This window comes from Anser cygnoides, chromosome 6 (assembly GCF_040182565.1).
Source record: "Anser cygnoides isolate HZ-2024a breed goose chromosome 6, Taihu_goose_T2T_genome, whole genome shotgun sequence".
NCBI classification, from domain to species: Eukaryota; Metazoa; Chordata; class Aves; order Anseriformes; family Anatidae; genus Anser; species Anser cygnoides.
In genome coordinates, this window is record NC_089878.1 from 17,414,446 (window position 1) to 17,436,456 (window position 22,011).

The 22,011-nt window shown below is 37.8% G+C and overlaps 1 long non-coding RNA gene across 7 annotated transcripts in view; it reads left to right on the forward strand.

The window, feature by feature from the left end:
* LOC106030045 (uncharacterized) overlaps positions 1-22,011 on the forward strand; it is a 219,977-nt gene that overhangs the window by 192,183 nt on the left and 5,783 nt on the right. For all 7 annotated transcript variants that reach the window (XR_010832628.1, XR_010832630.1, XR_010832632.1 and 4 more), the window contains one exon: positions 20,053-20,472. This is a non-coding gene — a long non-coding RNA (uncharacterized lncRNA). The remainder of the gene's footprint in view (positions 1-20,052; positions 20,473-22,011) is intronic.

Here is a 22,011-nt window from a genome sequence, read left to right on the forward strand (position 1 = left end):
ACATCGAGACTGAAGAGGCTAGTCTGCACCTTCTACTGACCCAAACTAGCTGAAACATTGACAGCTACAAATTACTAAATGACTTGGAGTGCTTCTCTCCTAGTCCAGACCCTTACCACTCTATTACTGTCTTAGGGTAAATAATCAAAAACGTCAACAAAATCGAGAAGACTGTACTGCATGTAGGTACACTGAAGCCTGCACAGACCATTGGTGTCAACTCCTCCCAGCTGCCAGCCAAACCATGAGTGTCTGGGTTAGGTGGAAGGCAGGTCCATAACGTCCGTGCCATTTGCTCTGTCCTCCCTGCTGCCCATTCTCAACCTTTGCACCCCGGAGCACAGCTCAGGAGGCATCTGTGCCCCCCATGCAGCCTCTGCCCACTGCTTCCCCCCCGCAGGAGGGATGTGCCACCCCATGCTTCCTGCAGCCGTGCAGCAGGATTGTAAGGATTAGCCTGAGGGAACCTGGGGAGCATGTTCCAAAAATAAAGGCAGTTAGAGTAATCTGCTGTGGCAAGCATGCGTGTGTATGATACGCATGTACTGTACTGCAAGCCTAGTGATTTAATAGGATTAAATTCTGATCAGCAGAGAGAAGATTGATCATAGTAATGAGAAGATGGGTAGGGTACGTCTGGCTCAATGGCAAACCAGCTTGAGGAAGAAAGTGATACAGTTCAGTATACATTATGAAAGAATCATGTTGGACCTCAGGCTTATTTGCTATATTAAGTGAGCAATACTGTAAGAAAATTGGATAGGCTAGCATCCCCTTTTTAGGTAAGCATCTAATGCTTTACTGTGATACTTTATTCCTTTCTCAGTACTAGGCATGAAATGAAGTGTTCAAAATAATATGGTCATAAAAGCAGATTTACAAATGGAGAGAAGAATCCCCAGCCCAGTAGCAAATGTAGTACCATGTAATGCAGCATTTGGTAAAGATTATCACGAAGCAATTTTCATGGCTGGATTCAAAACGTATGCTGTCAGTAGTTCTGTTTTCAGCAGCAGTGAACCTGACAGGGAAATCATCTGAGAAAGAATAGACTCCCAATGTTGTCAAGCTACAAGGCAACTCTCCAAAAGGGACAGCTTGCAGCATACGGATGAAGTAAAGGAAACTACAGGGGGTTAGACTCCTTTAAAGCAGAGTATAGGTACTTGCTACTTAGAAGTAAAGCAAGTGGAGAAAGTAAGTTCAAACAGAGGGCTCCAGGGAATTACCAGGAAGAATAATTAAAAATTTGGAGGAATGCTAATGTGCTGAACTAAGAGAAAGAAAAAATTAGAGATTAGGAAACAAATTAGGTCAAGGGAGTAGAAAAGGCAGTGAAACCTGATGGCTACAAATGTGCTTTCCTGCCCTCCCAGCAGCCTTAGATTGATAAGGAGAGATTGGTAGAGAGCAGGCAGTGCAACCAGCATGTCCAAGTGCAACTCACGCTTACTCTTAATGAAAACAGTAATTGGAAAATGGCCTTTTCAGAAATATTTTGACAAATTTTTTTCCTTTTTCTTTCCCTTTCCCTTTCCCTGTCTCATTTACTTTTTATTTTCCTCTTTCCCTTTCCTTTTCCTTTCCATTTTTTCTCTGTGCTGCTTTGTGTTTCTGGACCTTAATTGTATTTTTTTGCCGGCTTTTTGTTGTTGTTGGGTTTTATTTCAGTTTGGTCATTCTGTTTTCTTTGCTTTACTGCATTTCATTTTTGATTGGCTGCTTTGACTATATAATACAACTTTTTTTTTTTTTTTTAACTTTTAAGAAGTTTATCATACAAAGAACATGTGATTTTTAAACTTAGGGAAAAATCTCATCAAGAAGTGTATGTGTGTCTTCAGGAAGTCTGAAAAGCCATTTATTTAACAAAAGGAAAGTTAAGATGTTTTTCAAGACTTGCAAATTTCTTATCTCGTATTTTATTTTTACTATGTTTAATAATAAGCCTCTCCACACAGTCCATCTTTTTTTAGATCAGGTTTTGAAACAGAAACAGTAAATAACAACTTCCCTAATGTTCATTATCTGATTAAAGAAATTGAGGCATGTAACAGTACAGAGGTTAAAAGATAGGGAGGATTAAAGGATGAGTGTAGCTAATTCAGGAACCAGCCCTGCAAGCAATTACATACATGGTTAACTTCAGCAGTAATAGGACTATTCACATGCTTAAGTTAAGCACATGTATTTGTGAACTGAAGCCTAAAGACCGCATCCTGTGAGACGTTGAGAACATGCTGTACATTGAAGGCAACCGGGTTGCCCTGGTTCCACTGAGAGCTGAGGATGTTGTGCACTTTCCTGTACCAGACTCTGGGACAGGGTAGCACAAGTTAGCTGGGAAGAGGTTGCTGAAGGTTATGAAGATGCATTTCACAGCAACATTTCCTAGGTAGATAATCAACAGCATTTCTTACTGGAAACATTCAGAAGCAAGCATTTGTTGATGAGAGTCTATTTTTAATAAGCTCTGCAAGATCCATACTGAAATTAAGAACAGTTTTTTGTTTGTTTTCTTTGTTTTAATTTTTATTTTATGCTATCACACAGTGATATAGCTAGAGAAACTACAAATGTGTGCTGAGAGCCATTGGTGTGGATCTGCAATACAGGGATTGCCTGTAGCCACAGCACAAGTATTTTGACAGCTTGGTAATTCATACCCCTGTGTATCTCACTAAACAAAAATAAATAAATAAAATAATAATAATAATAGAAAATAATACTCTCAGACTTAATTCAGGAATAAAACTCCCACAGTTAGCTTTTGTTCCTGTGCCCTAACAATAAGGCCAATTGGGGATTTCTGTTTTAAATATATATATATATATATATATATATATATACACACACACAGATAAACCCTTAAGCTGAAAGGGATGCATTCCACTGGGGTAGGCTGGTACAAGGTATACCAACTTGTAACAAGAAACAAACAAGAACTGGGTTGCAAGATGCGGTTTTACTTTCTAAGCTGCATTTTATGCAGCGCCACAAATTGAGTCACCTCACTCATACATTTAGCTTCATGTCAAGATCACAGTACAGCCCCATCCAACCACAACCTCCTAATCAAAGGACATACAGGAAATGAATCATTCTGTGTATAAATGTGATTCAGACATCATTGCTTAAGTTATTGAATTTGTGAATTTCTGAGAGCTGTTAAAATCTTAAAAACACCAACAACTGCTTATCAAATAAAAGTACGCTGATGAACATTTTACATTTTTACATTTGCATGTAAAAATTATGGCATGCTCTATATTATTCCTACTTGTAAAGGTAAATCTAATCTGATTTCAGATTCAAGTTAGTAACCCTTGTCTCTCCTGTAGTGATGATCTATCTTGATTCAGGAAAAGTGCAAAATCATTCATCCAGTAGAATTTCTTCAGTTTGCCAGTTTAATTTAAAAGCACTTCTATCCATAATTTAAACCAGCAAAGGGATCAAATGTAATTTGGTCACATCTTCTGACAGTCATAACTGCCTACGCTAGCTGGGAAAATGTTTCTTACATCGTGCTTGGTTTGCTGGTTCCTACAAAGGAGTGGCTGTGGAGATATTTTTTCTCCTTTTTTTTTTCCTTTTATTTTTTTTTCTTTCTCTTCCTGGTGTGCCAAAGGAAAGGGCTTCTTTGGCATCGTGCTCTACATCATTTATGGTCTTTCTGTATCATTTCCAGAGAAAGAAATAGTTGTTGACACTGATTTAGAAATTAGGATTAAACTGTCAGCATCATAACTGCCAACCAGTTGAACAGACAGTAAAATGATGGAAAGTGAGAAGACAGCCTTATCTTAGGCAGAGTATATCTATATCTCAGTGTTGTATAGTTTCTTCAGCTGGAATCCATTAAAATGATAGATTGTTTTGGGGGTCTGTTTTTTTTTTTTTAATCTAAAAGAGCTGACCTTTTTTAAACTGGACACCATAAAAACTTCAGTAGTGATGTTTTCTCAGCTGTTGTTTTCACCAGTGCTGCTTCATTAGCAGTGACAATTGTGATAATTTTTAAGAGGGGTGAGAAAAATCATGGAGGAGAGGAGGGATTGTATTGATTTATTGGGCCATCAGAGAAAATATTCTCTGACACTGGAACTCCTGGTTACTGTTGACCTGACTGTCTGAGGTGATCTCTGAAGACACTCAGTAGGAGCTACAAGGACGGCCCCTTCTCTCGTATTGCTCGGTGTTCTGCTTTGGGGTGAGAATTCTGGAGCAGACCAACTGGGAGAATTGAGATGCCAGCAGCAGTACGTGGCTGCTTGGTATAAATTCCTATGTACAGCAAAGGTCTATCTTTTCATAGAGAAACTGTTCTCCTCACATGCAGTAAGCTTTCCATACCGTGGCATGAATAAATAGTCTCAGCCAATCCCAGAAGAACTTAAGGTGCCTTCCTTCTTAGCTCTCCCATTAGCAAGGTAATAATAGCCCATGCTGGAAATGACTATTTTTCTTCCATTTTTGAGAGAGTGTCCATAAGTGAGTCTCAGTTCTCCCCATCATGTTCTTTTGTCCTGCTCATACACTCCTACACAAGTTTTGAAATAAAAATTTTCTTAAAAAGTAGAAATTATATATCTTTTTTTTTCTTCTTCTTCTTTTCAGCAGCACCTTTTGTGCATTTATAAGCCTTATGCTGCTAGTGTGGATGTCTATATTGGTATGAAGAGGGCCAGCCTACACCCTCCTTATCTTCAGTCATCTTGTCATGGCTCTTTCCTCTCCTCCTAGTAACATACCAGTGCACCATGTGTTCTGCAATTTTGAGTGAAATTTGAAAAATAAAAGAGTTAAATTTGAAAGAAAGTTCAAAAGCACAAGTCTAGTGTTCCTGAAAACAGGAAAGGATAATTTTTGTATCCTAAATAGAAGATTGGCAAAACTGATAATTCTGAGTATCAGTTTCTGTATCTTAGTCTCATATTATTTACCCTTAAACTAGACACTGAACACTTCCATCTGGCATGCAGACTCTGTGAAAAGGTTAGCAGTAGTACTTCAAAGATGGTTCCCATTCTCCTGAGAGGCCATGGCTGGTTCCTTTATATTTGTTTTTCACTTTGTTTAGATATCTGAGGGCAGGTGAGTCCCAGAAGCTGTGAGCATCCATGCGGTAATCCATCATGCTCCCGAGGATCAGTCTCTACCTAAGCAAGTTGCTTGGGCTGGGGACCATAAAGGATAATCTGGCCCTTCCCCTGCCCTGGAGTCACCCCTCCGAATTTCCAATGATAGATTCTTCTGAAGGCCCTAATTCTTCTTAAACGTCATGTAATTCAACATCAAAGTTCATATCCAGCTGTGCTCACTGTTGCTTTTTTCCCCCTTCAGATCCAAATCTGTCGCTAACTGCATTTTCAACTTTTTCAAGTTCCTGGTGCTTTTGAAGTGTCACTGTGCCTGTGTTCCCTATAGCCTATTCCCTAACCTGCTTTGCACTGTTATCAGGGAATGAGAGAGCCTTTGTCCCAAATCCTCAAAGGAATATGTCAGTTCTTTCTTTATCCATTTCTGAGACAGCTCTGTCCCTTGGCCTGTGCACTTCTTAATTTACTCTTAACATTCAATGCATTTTTCTATGGGCACTTAAAATTCACTCTTAACTTTCTTCATTTTAATCAACATTCACACAGGGACACTTGCATGTGTCTGGAATTGTCATTTTATTAAAACCCTTTGCTCCTTTACCATTTCAATTACCATTTTGTATAATATCATTTGCATTTGCATGGTACCTTCACCCATAAAAGACAAAAGTTTTTATTCTCTTTTTATAGATGGGTAAAATAGAATCAGAGAGATTAGAAAGATATCTTTACAGCTCAATACAACAATATGGTGTCCAATTCTTCAGCTTAATTGCATTGGGGAAAATACTGTAAGCACCATGGATTGACATGTAAATCAAAGTGATATAAATCAGATCTGAATCATGGAACCTTGATTTGAATAACTGCTTTAATCTTGTTTTGCATTTGCGCTTTTCATCGTTATTCTAAAAATGTTTTCTCTTCCTGGTGTGCATAATCATTCAGACATGTACATTTGCAACTGCACATAGCCTTTTCTCCAGATGGATATTTCTTACTACGTACTGTTCATATAAGTGTTTATTTAAGCAGAAGATTTCACATATATTTATTCAAACTTTATGGTAGAAACTTTGACTTGCATTAGAAAATGATAAACTACATCTTTAATTGTAGTAGATGAGAGATTTTTTTGTTGTAATTTGGAGCAAGCTAAATATATAATTATAGTGCAAAAGATGTAGAAATTGAGATATAAAAATTATGCTGTTGGTAAAACCTTTTTTCCCTATGTATCCAACAACATAATTTATTAAAATGTATGTTAGCATTATATTAGTATTAACTGTACTCAGTGAAATGGAAGCTTGTTTTTTCTCACTGTAAGCCATATTTTAGGATTCCAAATAAGCAGTAGAGGCATAACAAGACTTTCAAAGCTGCACTAACAGTCATGTGCCTGCTTCCAAAGAAATCAATGGATGCAAGGTGAACTGTAGATAGTCTTAAAAATCTCCAGAGGCATCTGTTTACAAATGTTCTTTAAAACCTGAGCTGGGGACTTTCAAATTTCTGAAATTAGTTGAGTTCATCCTCACTTGCTCTGTCTATTCATGGATTTTGCAATACCAAAACAGGCTGTCCTTCTTAATTCAGAATTGATCTCATTACTATGAATGATTTATTTGGAAAAGAAGTAGTTGTTCTCTCTATTCTTGTTTAACTGCAGCACAAAATTATGTGGCCAAATTTTCTGCAGTCCTGAAAATACTTACAGCTACAAAAATAATCAGAACCCATCCCTGGCTCTGTTATAAAAATATTAAAAAATATATTTAGTTAGTAGCACTTTATATATGTTTTTAATAAAACAGTTGAGATGACATAAAAATCTAAAACTGTTTCAGTGATTCTGAATATAATTTTAAAAGCAACATTCTTTAACTCATTAAAATGGGTAGGGTGCTTATTATTAATTGAGCGAGTTTCTGTTTAGCAGTAAATTATACTAAATGTAAGTCTTAGCACATGGTCGCTCCACACATAATTTCACATTAAACTTTAAATAGTTAAAAAAAAAACTTTTTTCTTTCTTTTTCCTCCCTCCCTCCCTCCCTCCCTCCCTCCCTCCCTCCCTCCCTCCCTCCCTCCCTCCCTTCCTTCCTTCCTTCCTTCCTTCCTTCCTTCCTTCCTTCCTTCCTTCCTTCCTTCTTCCACTTTTCACAACACTGGGACTTCTTGGAACGTAGCCGGGCTGGCTAGGAGTTGGGAGACAGGGCCACACCACACAGAAATTTAATCCCTTCAGGCTCCTGTGGCAGCTGACCTCAGGGGGAAGTGGTGTTGTTGGAAAATGGACATGTGCTTCTAGCAAGACATGTCCTAAGTGGACATCTCCACTGCTGGCTTGGCTTGTCCTTGTTCCCCAGAGTTTGGGCTATAAGGCCTGGTTACTGAACAGTCCCGCAGCGCTGCCAAATGGTGGTCAGCTGGAGCCTCACAAGAAAACAGCTCATTGTTTTTTGCCTTTCATTAGTGTTTTCTTTGTCTGGAACAACACAGTGTATAAGCTAGGCAAACACCTAATTCACCCCATGATTCCCATAAAATCCTGGTTGTGGCCTGCAGGCCTGACCCATGCTCGTGCTAGGCCTGGGCATGGCCTGCCATGCTGCTCCTGCCTACAGCAGGCCGGAGCCAGGGCCCGAGGCACAGTGTGCAGTCAGTCAGCATTACCTTTGTGCTCTTAGCAAGGGGCTGGGGGAAATGCTGGCAGTGCCGGTGATCTCCCATGAGCACAACAGTTTGTTGTTGAGTATTGGTCACTGGAAACATGTTAATCAAAGCTGTATGGGTTATTTATTTGCCCAACGTCATGAGTTTTACCAGACTTCCTACAAACATCCTTTTATGTACAGAAAGGTCGCACTTTTGAAATATTTCTCTTTTTTGGCTGTCTGGAGTTCTGTATTTTTTTAAAAGTATGTTTAAGATACGTGTTGTTTCTCCCAACCAAATGAAGGGTTGCAGGTTGTTGTAGCACCAGCCTGTCTTTAGGAAAATCAAAGTGTGTTTTCACCTTCCCATGGGTGAAGACAAAGCACGTCTTCATCCCTAGGGCCGCTCATTAGAGACCGTATGACATGGCAAAGCGGAGCTCAGCCTCCTGCCTCCAGGCACAGCTGCCTCCACAGAGCCTTGCTTCCAAAGAAGTTGTTTTATCATTAGGAGGGATGTGTCAAAAGCCCCATTTAACCTTTCATAGTGTAGAGAACAGAAAATGCTTCCCATTGAAGAATATTTTTGCCATGTAAAAATGGTTATGTAATGTACAAAGAAAAGTAGATGTTTCAGCTTGACATGCTAAGAATTATTATTTCTATCCTAACTGGCAATTTTAAATAATTTGCATTTTATTTTAAAGAATGAAGTTTTAAGAGCTTTAAAATAGAAATGTTTCATTTTTGAATCAAAGGAAATGTTTCATTATGTTCTTATGTCCTTCCCCCCCTCGCTTTCTACTTTCTTCTAGTTGCAGTTTGCTGCAAATGTCAACACTTGTTTTGTTCCAGGTTAATCCAATACAACTTTTCATTTTGACAGATCTTCAGGCAAATCACAGTATCCATTATTTATACACCTCCGTCTGTTAAAGCAGTAAGTGATATTCACTGCTCACCACTTTAAGGACAAATTGAGGCCCTAATCCTTTAAAGACCTACCTATTTTTATGGGTAGAACTGCTTACTGAGCATAAAGTTAATCATGTTAAGCTTGTAAAGCACTAGAGATCCTTGAATGGAAAACATTAGAGATGTGCAAAGTAGTATTTTGACTTTCAAACACTTCCTTTCTCTGCCTATTCCTTCTGACGGATGGGGGAACTCATTCAAAATGAATTTTAAAAAAATTGAGTTAGAATCTCAGCTATGCTTTTTTTTTTCTTTCATTTTGTGCAGAGACGGTACCACAGCATGTTCTTGATATTAGTGGTATTTCAGTTCACAATAATGTTTGTCTGCTCAATTCAATTCCACTTCAAATATTTTATTTTAATCCTTAGTTTTAAAATACCATATGCACAGAATGAAGAGCTGTGCAAACATGTAGAAAATTATTGCTTACCTTAATTCAAAAGATGCTTTGAGTAATGCTTGTTTTACATTTGTGATAATTCCCTATTTGCCCTCCTATCTGTTCTGTTCAGAACACAACTCTAAGAGTTACCGAACAAACCTAAAGACACTATGCTCTTTGCTAACCCTTTTCTTCACACCCTCTCCCACCTGAAGTGATTAAGAATATGCCTCTGCTGTAGACTTCACTCAACTTCATAGCTTAGGCGATGCTTTTCACTCGCTTCGTGTATGGAGAAAAAAAATCATACATCAGTTTGAGAGTTCTTTTAATTTAAACTAGTGAGACAGAATGAGGCTTTAAGGTTAGTCTCAGTTTTGACTCAACCAGATCTTGAAATGTGCCTTTCTCAAAATATATTTTAAATAAGCATGGGAGATGTCAGTCTGGGCATCCACAATTCCACCTGGGGCATACTCTTCCTACCTAACTCCTTCCTCTTTGGCTCTATTTTTTGTTCTCATTTGTCTGCTGTATTTGGGCTCACCATGTATTTCTCATGATGCAATTAGGGATGGACTCAGACACACACCCCCAGCATACTGCTGCTTTGCTGGGAGCTGACGTGAGGCCTAAGGTGGCATCATACTTGATAGACACATTGTTGGTAGAGGAGTAGAACAGTTGTTAACAAAATGTATTATTCCCATGCTGGACAAGACAGAAACAGAAATTAAGAGAAAAAGCATTCATCCAACTGGCAAGTCTGAGAACCATTGAAAGCTGTAAGCCAGGTGTAAATTCATACCATCATGCTGCAAAAGCAGCTGGCACGGACAGTACCAGGCAAGTTCTGCAACCCCAGTGTCTCATTTGTGCAAAGCAGGGAAGCTTCAGCACACATCAGGACCTTTGCTTTTGTTCATAGGACAGGACTTCAAGCTTAAGCTTATGTTGGAGCTGCTGATCATTAATAGGGCATTCAAAGGTTAAATTGTGCTCTGGCAACTTAGGTCCTCAGCATGGCTCTAAAGGCTCATCTTTATTGCATCTGCAGTTACGCCAGACTAGCCTGACTGGCAGAGGCCCTAGTACACATTCAAGACGTGCTGACAGAAAGAATTTTTTGGCTGGTATAGCTGAACAACATTCCTGAATCACATAAGCAAAGACAGCATTTTTCTGCTGACATAGCTGAACACATAGAAGAGCTCTGCCAGCATAGCTAAGAGAACTAGAATCGTGAATTTATTCTTAAATTTAAAAAATAATTATTGTCATAATTTTTCTAGAAATCTTGAAAATCAGAAGCCAAGAGGATCTAGAATTATAAAATAAATTTTAAAATTAAATATTATAATTTTAAAATCTCATTATTTGCAATAATGGGGAAGCACAGGTCATGATTTATGATTTCTTGCAAATAACAGTGTTGCTGTTTGATTCATGTGAGACCTTCCCTTGTGTCCTGGACCCAATGAAGTCCATGTGGTTGTATGTGGATATAAGTGTCAATCCTTTGGTGGAATCAGGGTGTGAACGACATATAATAATTACTTACAGGTCCAAACAACATTTTTTTTTTCTGGTACATTTCAGGAAACAAAGAGTGTTGGTACATCATTTCTTAAATACACTCAGGATTGTTTTATTAAGCAATGAGATTTTTTAAATTAAAACTAAATGGTATAAAAATAGTTAGCATATCACTGACAAGCAAACACAGAAAAGAACATTTTTGTGTAAGTCCACCAAACATACCACTAGCCACAATCCCAGTAAAAATTAGCTCCTGCCAGAAGGTTAAGAGATTTTTTTTGGCAAGTAAATATTGAAGCAAAAAAGAAATTCAGACATTCAGCTTAGGTATTCATATAAATATATTCTTTGATTTATTAATGAAGATAAGAATCCTGTTGAATTGCTCATTAAACAGAACTTCAATATCTTTTGTATGTATAAGTGCCTATATTTTAAAGAGTTAGAAAGTCAATACATGAAAGATGAAAATGACATTACTCGCTAGTCTGTCACAGCAGGGTGACCAAATCTGCTCCCATTAAATTGTCATTGCCATGTTATCTGATAAAAGTACATTGAGAGGCTGATATAAATGTATACATGAAATACTTTACCATTATGGAAAAATGACAATAAAAGTATCAATTAATAAACACATGCATCAGTGTTCTGCTGCAAACCTCAGTCTTCTAATTTAGTGCACATTTCAAACTTGCTGTTTATGGATTTGAAAGAATTTGTTGCTGACAGTTTTGCCAGTGATGTAAACTCAGGGTATCTTCAAGTTAGTTAACACTGTTATGTATTGTGTACCCACTTTTAGATTCAAGTTAGAAACACTTTTTTCCCACATAGATTGAATGACATGCTATGTTGCTGATAAGGCACTCAGAGGCAACTATGTGTTAGAATACATAAAACATTTTTAAGCCCAGCTTCACTTGCTCAGAATAGTAAATTCAAATTTTGGCAAAGAGTTGTTTTTTGTTTGGGGTTTCTTGTAGGTTGGGTTGGTTTTTTGTTTGGCTGTTTTTGTGTGTGGGTTTGTTTGTTTGTTTGTTTTTGTTTTTGCAAATTGTGTATCAGCAATAAGCATTTCAACCACTTTAAATGAGGAAAGATTTAAATGTTTCTGTTATTTTATTTAAATAGTTAACACAAAATACAAACAATTACAGCGTGGAAGTAATTACACACAATCGACATTGCAACCATGAAATTCTCCAAGGCAGTTCTGCATTCATAACTTTGTCTTACATCTTTTATAACAAAATGTTGTACATGGAAGACACTTTACAAGGAAGTCATTGTCATGATAATAATTCCTTTATAGTACTTCACAATATTTTACATAAAGATATCTGTGTGTGAACTGTCAGGTGAATATATAGATCTCCAATAGAGCATATCTGTGTATTCCAGTTTGTGAATATGTGCAAGCAGTGTGTGTGATTGCATATAATACATGGTATATTTTAATACCTAGGTAGATATTCAAATTATTACATCTTAAAAATAAAAAAAAAGGAAGAAGAAGAAGAAGAAGAAAAAAAAAAAGTAGCATGTCCAAAGAGAAAAGAGAAGCAGCAGAAGAGGCCCAAGCAGAATGCAGTTTTCCCCAAGTTTTGCTGGCTGATAGCTTTCAAAAAGTACCATCCATGTTTCCCTGTGATATAATGGAAAGTCTGCTGCTAGCATTATAATACATTGGGACCAAAATAATACAAGTGACCAAAGCCATTAATATTTTACTTAAATAATGTGCTACAGCTAAAGACATACTAGGGGAAATGTCTAGCCAACAGATTTCAAAAATTTTGAATAGAAGAATGACTGGTTTTTGAATTTTACATAGAATGCTATGTCACCATATCATCAATATTTATGAACACATAAAAGCTGTAAATTAATGAACATATGTGTTCAAGTAGTTCAAGCATAAATTTATGAACATATTGAAGTGTACTTAGAGCACCATCTACTGGGAAGTCTGAATTAATGTAGTTTTCCTATTTCTTAGGACAAAAGCGTACTTTTGTTTTGTGAAAAGCAAAATACTGTAGCAAGATAGCTAATAAGTGACAAACAAAGCTTCATTCAAAATTAAGTGTTTTGCAGTTATCAAATGTAAAATAGAAATGAGTATCACAGTGAAACTAAAATTGTGAAGACTTTTAGAACATTATTATCCACAAATCAATAAATAATGCAAATTTGCATAATGTGTAAGAAACCTTTACAAATACAGTTTTAAAGTGTTGTTAGCAATGCCATGGTAGTCCCACATTGGAAAAACTGTTATTCCCTGAGTGAAGGTCAAAACTTTATTTTTGATTGATCTTTGTACTATATACAGTGAAATAATAACCGAAAGATTATGAGTTAAGAAATATTTTGGGGGGGAAGACTGAGAGCTAGAATATGGCTTGGTATAAGGAAACCTTCAGAAAGGGAATTCAGTATAAGTCAGAAGATGGCAACATTCAGCAAGGGTAAAATAAAATACTTTGAAACTGTAATACTGTAATTCACAAAGAATAATTATAAGGAGCTTACATGCTAACTAGTTTGCTGCTTGCACCCCCCTCCTTTTTTTTCTGATTCTTATCCTGCCATTCTTATTTAAGCAAAACTCAGTGAAAATCTGAGTGTAGTTTGTTTAACTGAAGATTGCAATCTGACTTTTTCTGAAGGGGTTAGTTTAACACTTCTGATTTAGTAAAAGGGAAATGTTATAATTCTTTATTGCTACTGTTACCTGTAACTGATTGTCCACTTCCCAAGCCTTTAACAAGAATATTCCTTGTAAAAGTTGACATTTAAGCAAATAAAGAGCCTGATTTATATACAAGCTCCTAAATTGAACAGTCCTATTTTTTGACAGATAAAGAGCAGGTGCAAGTCACTGCAAACTGCAAATACATTTGATGGCAGTACCAGTATGAAATAAATATGGATTTAAGCAGACAAAGTTTAAGTTGCAAATTGTGGATTTTGGATTTCTTAACTTGTGTTGTAATTAAAAGTTTTGAAGGTGACTGTTTTTAAAATAATCTCCAGATATTAAATGTAGTATCTGTCTTAATTATCCTGATGTGCTCTGACACGTCACAGATTCCTACTGTGAAGCAGCGGCACAGAATTCAGGAGATGCCTACTGCCAACAACGTGATCAGCAAATGCTGCCATGCCTTACGCTCACTGTCAAACATTACCACCCTCATCCTTCCTGCATCCATCTAACTAAAATCAGTAAGACTCTGACACAGACAAAAGCAAGAGCATTTAATAAACTGAAAAGCATTGACTTTATAGGCTCTGTAGCCAAGGGCTTTTACAGACTCTCTCCCTCTATGGATCAAGCACACAGGTCAGTGCGTAACACATTTACTGGTGGTTTGCACAAAAGCAGTTGATCACTATGATGACATTGAAGGAGGGGACACCAGACTAATGGTTCAGACAGTTACAGGAAGAGAAGGGACAGGTTAAACTGGCAAGATCCAAAGTCCTGTGATGTCCATGGAAATGTTTCTTTTGACCTCTGTGGGCTTTGGAGTAGGCTCATCAGGTCAGCTTGGTTCTAAACTGAAATACAATTAGATAGGTACTTGGAATAGTACCTACAAAATACCTAAACGTTGTGGGGTGAATTTACTACCTATACGCCAAAGACATCAGCAAGCCAGACAAGAAGAGCTGGTGAGTTCTGGAGCCCTGTACAGAAAGAAATGTAGAGTATGGTGAAAGTTTATAGTAAAAGAGTAGCAAAACACTTTTTTGAAGACTATGTGCATCTATCAGTTTTCTCTGGATGCTTGACCATAGCTATAGTACATCTCCCACAGTTTATTTCAGAATTAACTTTTATATCTTCCCGCTACAGATCACCTCAGACAGCATAGACCTTTTGTGCTCAAGGAATCCCCTTTTCATCCTAATATATCATGTGATATGCGTAATAATTGTCTACCAGGCCATGAAGGAATTGTGTTCTTGAGAAGACAGTGCCTCCTTTAGTAGGCATATTAGGCACGGGCACCACTTAAGTGCAATCCTAGAGGAGTAACTCATAGCACATCATAGCACACCAGGTGGAGAAATGTATTTTTTGTGTTCTGGATACTGTACGTATGACCTGAACATACTTCAGGCTGCAGCTAAAGACATAAGTGGGGCCACACAGTGGGGCCCACAATTTGTGGGTCTAGGTCAGAGAAAGTGGCAGGAGTTTAATTGCAGTGAGCATTTGATCAATTTATGCTCAGCTTATGGAAGTTATTTATTATGACAATGATAACAACAGAAACCTAAGATGGAGAGGGAGAAAGAAATTACCTTGTGTGACCACTGAAAAATGCTATATTATATGATAACAAAAGGAAAGAGACAGACAAAGAAAATAGAGGTTATTTCATTTCATAGTTACTGGGTTACCTGTATACCTACTGCCCTTTCTTACTGTTTCCTGCAAGATTATGCCTGGGCATTATTTTTTCTCTGACATGGGGAATAACGCAGGTCGACTTTTAGTTGATTTTAGTCAACGCTAAAATCAGCTTTCATGGCTCAGCAGTGGTTATCCACTAGATCTTGCTGTCTTTCAATAGCTGTGGCTGTTCCCTTTAGTAATTTCTGACTTGCTTTAAAGCCCTAAAATTAAATAGCCTACTTAAAGGGGTATTGCTTGATTTAAACAGTTACAATACAGCAGAGTTAAGAGAGCTGCTTTCCTATAATTCTGCTGCTGTTTTCAACACTGATGCTACCTCAGACATGTTGAGGTACAGTTCTTTATATCATTAATTTATAAAGGATAAAATCCTCAGTTGTTGAGTATACATAAAAATTTGTTCCTACTTCTTTATTTTTTCCTCTAAAAAGAAAACTGAAAGTTCTTACGGGTAAAAGTGGATGAATTGATTCAGATAAAGGAAGTCACCTGAAACATTTGATAAAATTTAAAAGGGATTAAAATACCTGCTGGGAAATTTGGAATAGTCTGAGTCATTTGGGGTTTGTTGTTTATTTTTTCCTGTTTATAATCCCACTCATTTGGGGTTATTTTTATTTTTGTTTCTTTCATAAAAACGAACTTCTTATATTGGTCCTTTGAGACATAATTATCCAAATTTTTTTAGAAAATTCTGTCTTTGAGTTAAGTCTGACCAGACAGAATTTGGGGGGTTAGGGATATCTGACCTGGAAATATGTCCTTGCAAGCTTACATCGTGTTTGCAGATTAACATTCTATGCAGACTTCCTCATGCTCATCTATACCAAAGATCTGAAGTCTGTTCATCACTGGTTTCTTTATGGGATTGGGAGGAGGTTCAGCTGAATTTGAGACTGGACTGAAAAATCCAACACCAAGGACATTGAGTGGACTGATACTGCCAGCACACTTTGGGACACAGAAATCAATGGCTTCTTTAGCTGGAGGACCATATAAAGGGAAAACTGTTTTACTGTATCTAAAAATAAAAGGTATAGAAAGACATCAGAAAGGGAAGAGTTAGCAAGAGATTCAGAAACACAAAGGGAAAGTCTGATAAATAGAAAATGTCATGAAAATGAATAGATAGACAGTGGGAGAGGAAAAAAAATGAATCTCTACAATGGGAGAAAACAGGGACTGAGAAAAGTTCAAAGAAAACACTAGCTTAACCTCAGTAACCCACTCACACTGGAAGGGCAAAGAATCTCATTTAACATTTCTTAGGTTTCAGAATTCATTGTACTTTGAAAGAATACTCGATAAATTATTTAGACAGTTTCAACTGAGATTGGAAAAATCCCAGCCTGTCAGAAGCTAGGTTAAAAAAGGTTGGTGCTGTATAAATAATTTACTTCTTTGGGGAGGAAAAAACATACAAACGCTAGCGTCTAAAGTAGAGAGGCACTAAACCTGCTGAAGCTCGCTAGCCAGACAGTGAATTTAAGCCAGCACTACAAACTGAGTGTTCTCATTTAAAAGCAGGGGCTATGCCAAAGCTGAAGTTATCAAAAGAAGGTCAACATTAAAGAGTCTACAATAATTCACTGCTTTTATACATTTACACTTTTAGCACAGTGAGCATACCCCATATCAAAAAAAATCTAGTGAAAGCTTTTTTTTCCCTGTGATTTCTCATGGCAACTAACTAAAGTAAAGCACGCTTATCATATCAGTGTTGGGTGTTATTTAATTCATTGGTTTTATTTCTATAAAGCAGGCACCCTCCAGCTTTGTCACTGCTCTCAGCAGATACTTCCTATTCCAGTCAGAATTGCCTGTTTTCAAGTGAACTAGAGCAAGAGGTTTGGTTTTTTTAATTATTTTTTTATTTTTTTTAAATATGGAATAATTATTATTCATTGTTTTTATTATAGTACTTTCTAAGCCTAAGCACCATAGTAACAGAGGACAGTAATATATATGTGTCCTATTACAGCTTTTATTTCTGTAAGTACAAGCGCAGAATTTGGCAACAACAATGCCCTTCTGCTCCAACACACCAACACTATACAATATTCTAAGTAATTTCACTTGAGTAATATCAGATATATAATGAGCATCAAAATGGTCCCCACTGCCAGCTCAGCTTTGCTGGCTGTCGTGAGACAACATTCCTCCCCAAAGGCACTGTTCCATGAAGGGCTTCTGGCCCCATTCCTTACAGAAATCTACAGAAAGTGAGCTGACTGAGCAGCCTGGGAGAGATAAGAGCGTAAATGCAGTCTGTTTTATTACTTTTAGCCACTACAAGAGCCCTCAGTTAAATAACTGATCTGCCTATCACTTGATAGTGGGTGATAGTATCTTTGCTGGAGCTAGCCAGGTCAGGTCTAGAAGACACAGACACTATGTGGGAAGTCCAAAATGTGAACATTCCCTTAATTTTGTGTACAGTCAATACAGTCAGCTCAAAAGGATGATTTACAATATTCTAAGAAGTTTGACTGACATGTACCAGGCCCATCTCAGATTTGTGCCTAGCAAGAGAAAATAAATGCTATATATCTGGTAGGTGATGGACGGAGTAAAGTTCTGTGGAAAGGAGGTTAGTTAGATCAAAGTACCCCAAAAATTACTTAGCATGTACCCATATATAAAACTGGAATTCCACTTGTATGCCTCTTATGCAGTCTGATTAGCTCACTAGTCACAGCTAATGCTATTTTGAGAAGGATGTTTTCTGCAGTTTTCAGACATTTTTCACTCATTGTGCGCTGATTTGTGGAAACTGCTAGGATATTTGTATCTCAAAGCTGCTATGTAAACTCTGCCTTGATATATGTTGATAGTTATTATGTGGCCCCGTTAGAAAAATATGTATTTAGACTTGATTTTCAAAGTATCACCACCGTGAGAGAGCGTGCTGGGGCAGCACACTCCATGATTTGGCTGACCTGTGGGGGTGTATGGGGGGGGAACAGAGTCAGGGCTTTATTAATTCCTGATAAACTTGAAAGCATATGGCCCACAGTGTGACAACAACCCCTGAGGGCATGGCTGTGATGCAGCCTTTTGTACACCATCACTAGAAGTATAATGGTTTCTAACTACCTTCAGTGTCCTCAGTATGTTTTTCATTAATTCATGTAATTTCAGTCTGTAATATTGATGTGAAGAAATTCCCTTCATTTTGACCTATTAGCCCCAGCCACTCTTCAGAGGCTCCAGTAATGATCTTCCTTCTTACATCTGTTTTTTTTGCCAGGTACAGGTGCTAATCCCTCTTCAGACATTACCTAGTGACTCCTCTGAATATTTCAGGGAATCTGGGCTAGAGCAAAGGCAATCGTTTGTTATCCTGTTTGTTATTCTTGCCAGCTGTGGGGTATTCATCAAAGATTCATAATTCTAACCAAAACTGGGTGTGCGTGAAACATTGGCTTTAATTCGGTACCTTTATACTTTATATTAAATCTATTAACTGGAAGAGCTTAATGAAGAGGTGATAATAAAGAAATTGGCAGCTTTCTCTTTAACATTTAGGTTTAGTATTTTTACATAACTAGTAGGCAGAACATGTGTAACAGATATATGCTCAAGCTGACTAGAAGCTTTATGGATGAAGAAAATGACCACCCTCGGTTTGTAGCAGCAGCATGTTGATATGGCAGGCATGAAAACAGCTTGTAATGTCATATGGCATTTGTAGTAGGGAGTTGAATGAGGAATAAGAAAGTGGTCCTACTTGAGAGATTTTTCCAAAAAAAGTGTCAAGTGCAGTGAAGAAAATACTGTCCATGATGGAATTCCCCCTTCTCCAATGAATGAGCTAAATTGCTTCCAATATACAGCAAAGTTGAGTTGGTATTTTGAACATTTGAATAAATAAATAATAATTAAAAAAAAAAAAAGAAGCATACCTCAAAAAATCAACCAATTCTTAATATTTATTGTTGATCCATCTGAACAAGGCTTTATTCTCTGCTTCTCATAGATCAATGAGTTTATCTTGGTTTTATGTATTTGTTTTTTTCAGAGATTTGCCAACTGTAGCACAGTAAGTGGAGAAATAGTTGTAAAAAAACACTGAGCAAAAAGAAATGGAGGAATAGTTGGCTTGTTAAATTTGATGTCATTCTTTGCCTTCAGAATTAGCCATCTAATCAATACTTCTGCTCTTTACATTTACTTACATCAGCTACTGGAGAGGAAAAATCACTAGCAGAGCACCAAGGATAAAAATCTATTTCAGTGCCATTTTGTCTTAAATAGAGTAGTAGTCATTATCTGGAATAATATTGATATGGCAAAAGAGACAAGACTCGTAAGAAGCTATGCCTTTTATTAAAGCCGGTTGCTCACTGTGCTGTTCAGCTAACAGGGTACCCTTATGAGAACGATTGAGACTTGGCCACTAATAGGAAGTATGGGAAACTTTGGGTTAAATTATCTGTGTAAAAAGTGATGTAATAACACACACAAGGTGGGAGGTGTAATTTTTACACTGCTTCAGTATATTACTTTTGTTCTTAATTTCCTGTTGGCGGTAGGAGGTAAGACAGAGGAAGAAGACAGAAAGGGGGCTGCAGTGTGTGTCCATAGCCTGCCCCGACGAGGTGGCTGTGCCAGGGTGGGTGCCCGGAAGCATCAGTTTATCCGAACTGACGTGGCCCTTCCCTAACCTGGCATAGCACTGCCTTCTAGGCATCCCACTGGGTCAGCTTCGGTGCCAGTGCCCACAGATGCCAGAGACTGAAACGGAACAAAAGGGCTCAACAGCCATTCCAGAAATACGAAAGATACAAAAAGTATCATATTGATTATTGAAGGGACTTGGCAATACTTGAGAGCACCCCTGCCAGACTCGGAGATTACCCCAACAGGGTGCCAGCTGCCCATGTGGTTATCAGAGGCATATGATGGGGGCTGGAAGAGGGATATTCAAGCTTCATTTTCTTTCAATTCTTGCAGGGCTGCATAACAATACGGACATCTGCCGAACGCCCCGGCCATGTAGCAACACGTGGCGTAGTACCCAGCACACCCTGGCCTTGTTGCACACCCGTTCTGCACAGCCATGCCAAGGAGAACCGCGTGCACCAGGCGCCTCCAAGATGGCCAGCCAACAACGGAGGTCCCCCATGACTGCCTTTTGCATGTCAGTGGCAAGACCGGGCCTATGGGCTGGCCTCCATCGCACTTGCACCAGAGTAATGATTGAATTCAGGCCCAAGTAAGCCCATTGACCTCAGCTGAGTTTCTCCAGTTCATGCTGATGCAGCCAAGATCGGGTGCGACCTCTGTGTGAGATGAAACATTACTGGTTGAGCGTTCCTCCCTTGTGTTCATCCAGAGCCAAAGGGCCATGATGGACAGTCCTATGCTAATGAGGTAAGGGAAAGAAGGATAACTGAGGAAGGAAGAAATAGTTGTGAGCACAAATCTTCTATAATTCTAAAAAAAAAAGTGGACAGTATTTAGACAGAGATGGATCTGACAGACATACTATATATAGACCTAGACATTTATACCCATGATTTCAATATTTTTTCATTGAGTTCAAATAGTCATTTTTCTCTCTCGTTGAACTTTGTTTTCATAAGAATGTGTTCACCTTCTTTCACAGCAATGATTTGCTTTTTTAATTTGAAAAAATGTCTGAAATATTGTATAACCTTGAAAATGAAATGCAACATTTTGAGAATTTGATTTGTCGTTCTATTTCCTATTGTAAAAATGTCTCAAGTATTTGAAATTTGAGATAAAAACTAAATTATATAATTTCTTTGTGAAAGAAATTGCAGATTCCACATGCGGATCAAGCTTTATCCCTTTGTGACAACCTCTTACATAGATGATGGCAAAAAACAAACATGGCTAGTAAATGCAATGTGAAACATTTGCAGATCATTTATGCATAGCTGCTTAACGAGCGTCTAGGAAGACTGAAATATAATTCAGATAGCACTTGAGAAGAACTGACTTTCTGAAATCTCCACCATCCCTCCAGAGCTGCTTTGGTGCAGTTTTAAATATTTCTGGTGTTGTTCAGTTTTAAGATGCTACTCAATGCATCTTCTTGTACAACTCCCAGAAAAAAAGAAATGCTGCAAGTGTACAAATCATTACCGTTTGAAGAGAATGTAATGTAACATTATCTCTACGTCCTTTTTATACTATAAAAGTGCTGACAGTACTTTGATGTGGAAAGGATGAGACACAGCAATCTGAGGGACTGTATAAAAGGAACAACACTCTTTAAGCGGGAACTATGCAGAGAAACACACACAGCAATGACAGCTTCACACAACATCTAATTTGATTCCTTCTTTGCACCACAGTGGAATCATTGAACTACAGCCATCTGTTAATGAGGAGGCAGTCTTCTAAGCAGAGGTCATCTTTCTCCCATATTTTGTAATATTCATTCCACAACAGTCATAAACCCAGCCATTATCTCCTTTTCTTCCACAGCATTTTGTCTTTGGCAAGTTTACTGTCACATAGAAATCAAATCAAGAGGGCGAAAAAGTAGTGTCTGCTTTTTGCAATTGACCAGGAGAAATTACTTCTAGAGACAGGGAAATTACTTATAATTATTCCTAACAGAAGGAAAAAGAAAAGGTAAAAAGACCTCTTCCCCCCAAATAAAAAATAAAAAACTGGAATACTTTAGTTTCAAGAAGGAGTAATACTAGAGAGATGATTGCAAATTTTTGCAGCAAGTAACTTGCTGTGTGGGATCACATTTTGGTGAAACCAACTCAAGATGGTAAATGCTGACTACTGTTGTCAAGGGCAAGAAATTTAAAGATGAGCACAACTATTTGCTCTATCAGGAACCCAGATAGCATACTTATTAATACACTTGGTCAAGTTTCGTGTTTAAACGGGTTAGTGCTAAAAGGAACGAATTTCCAGATCACACCA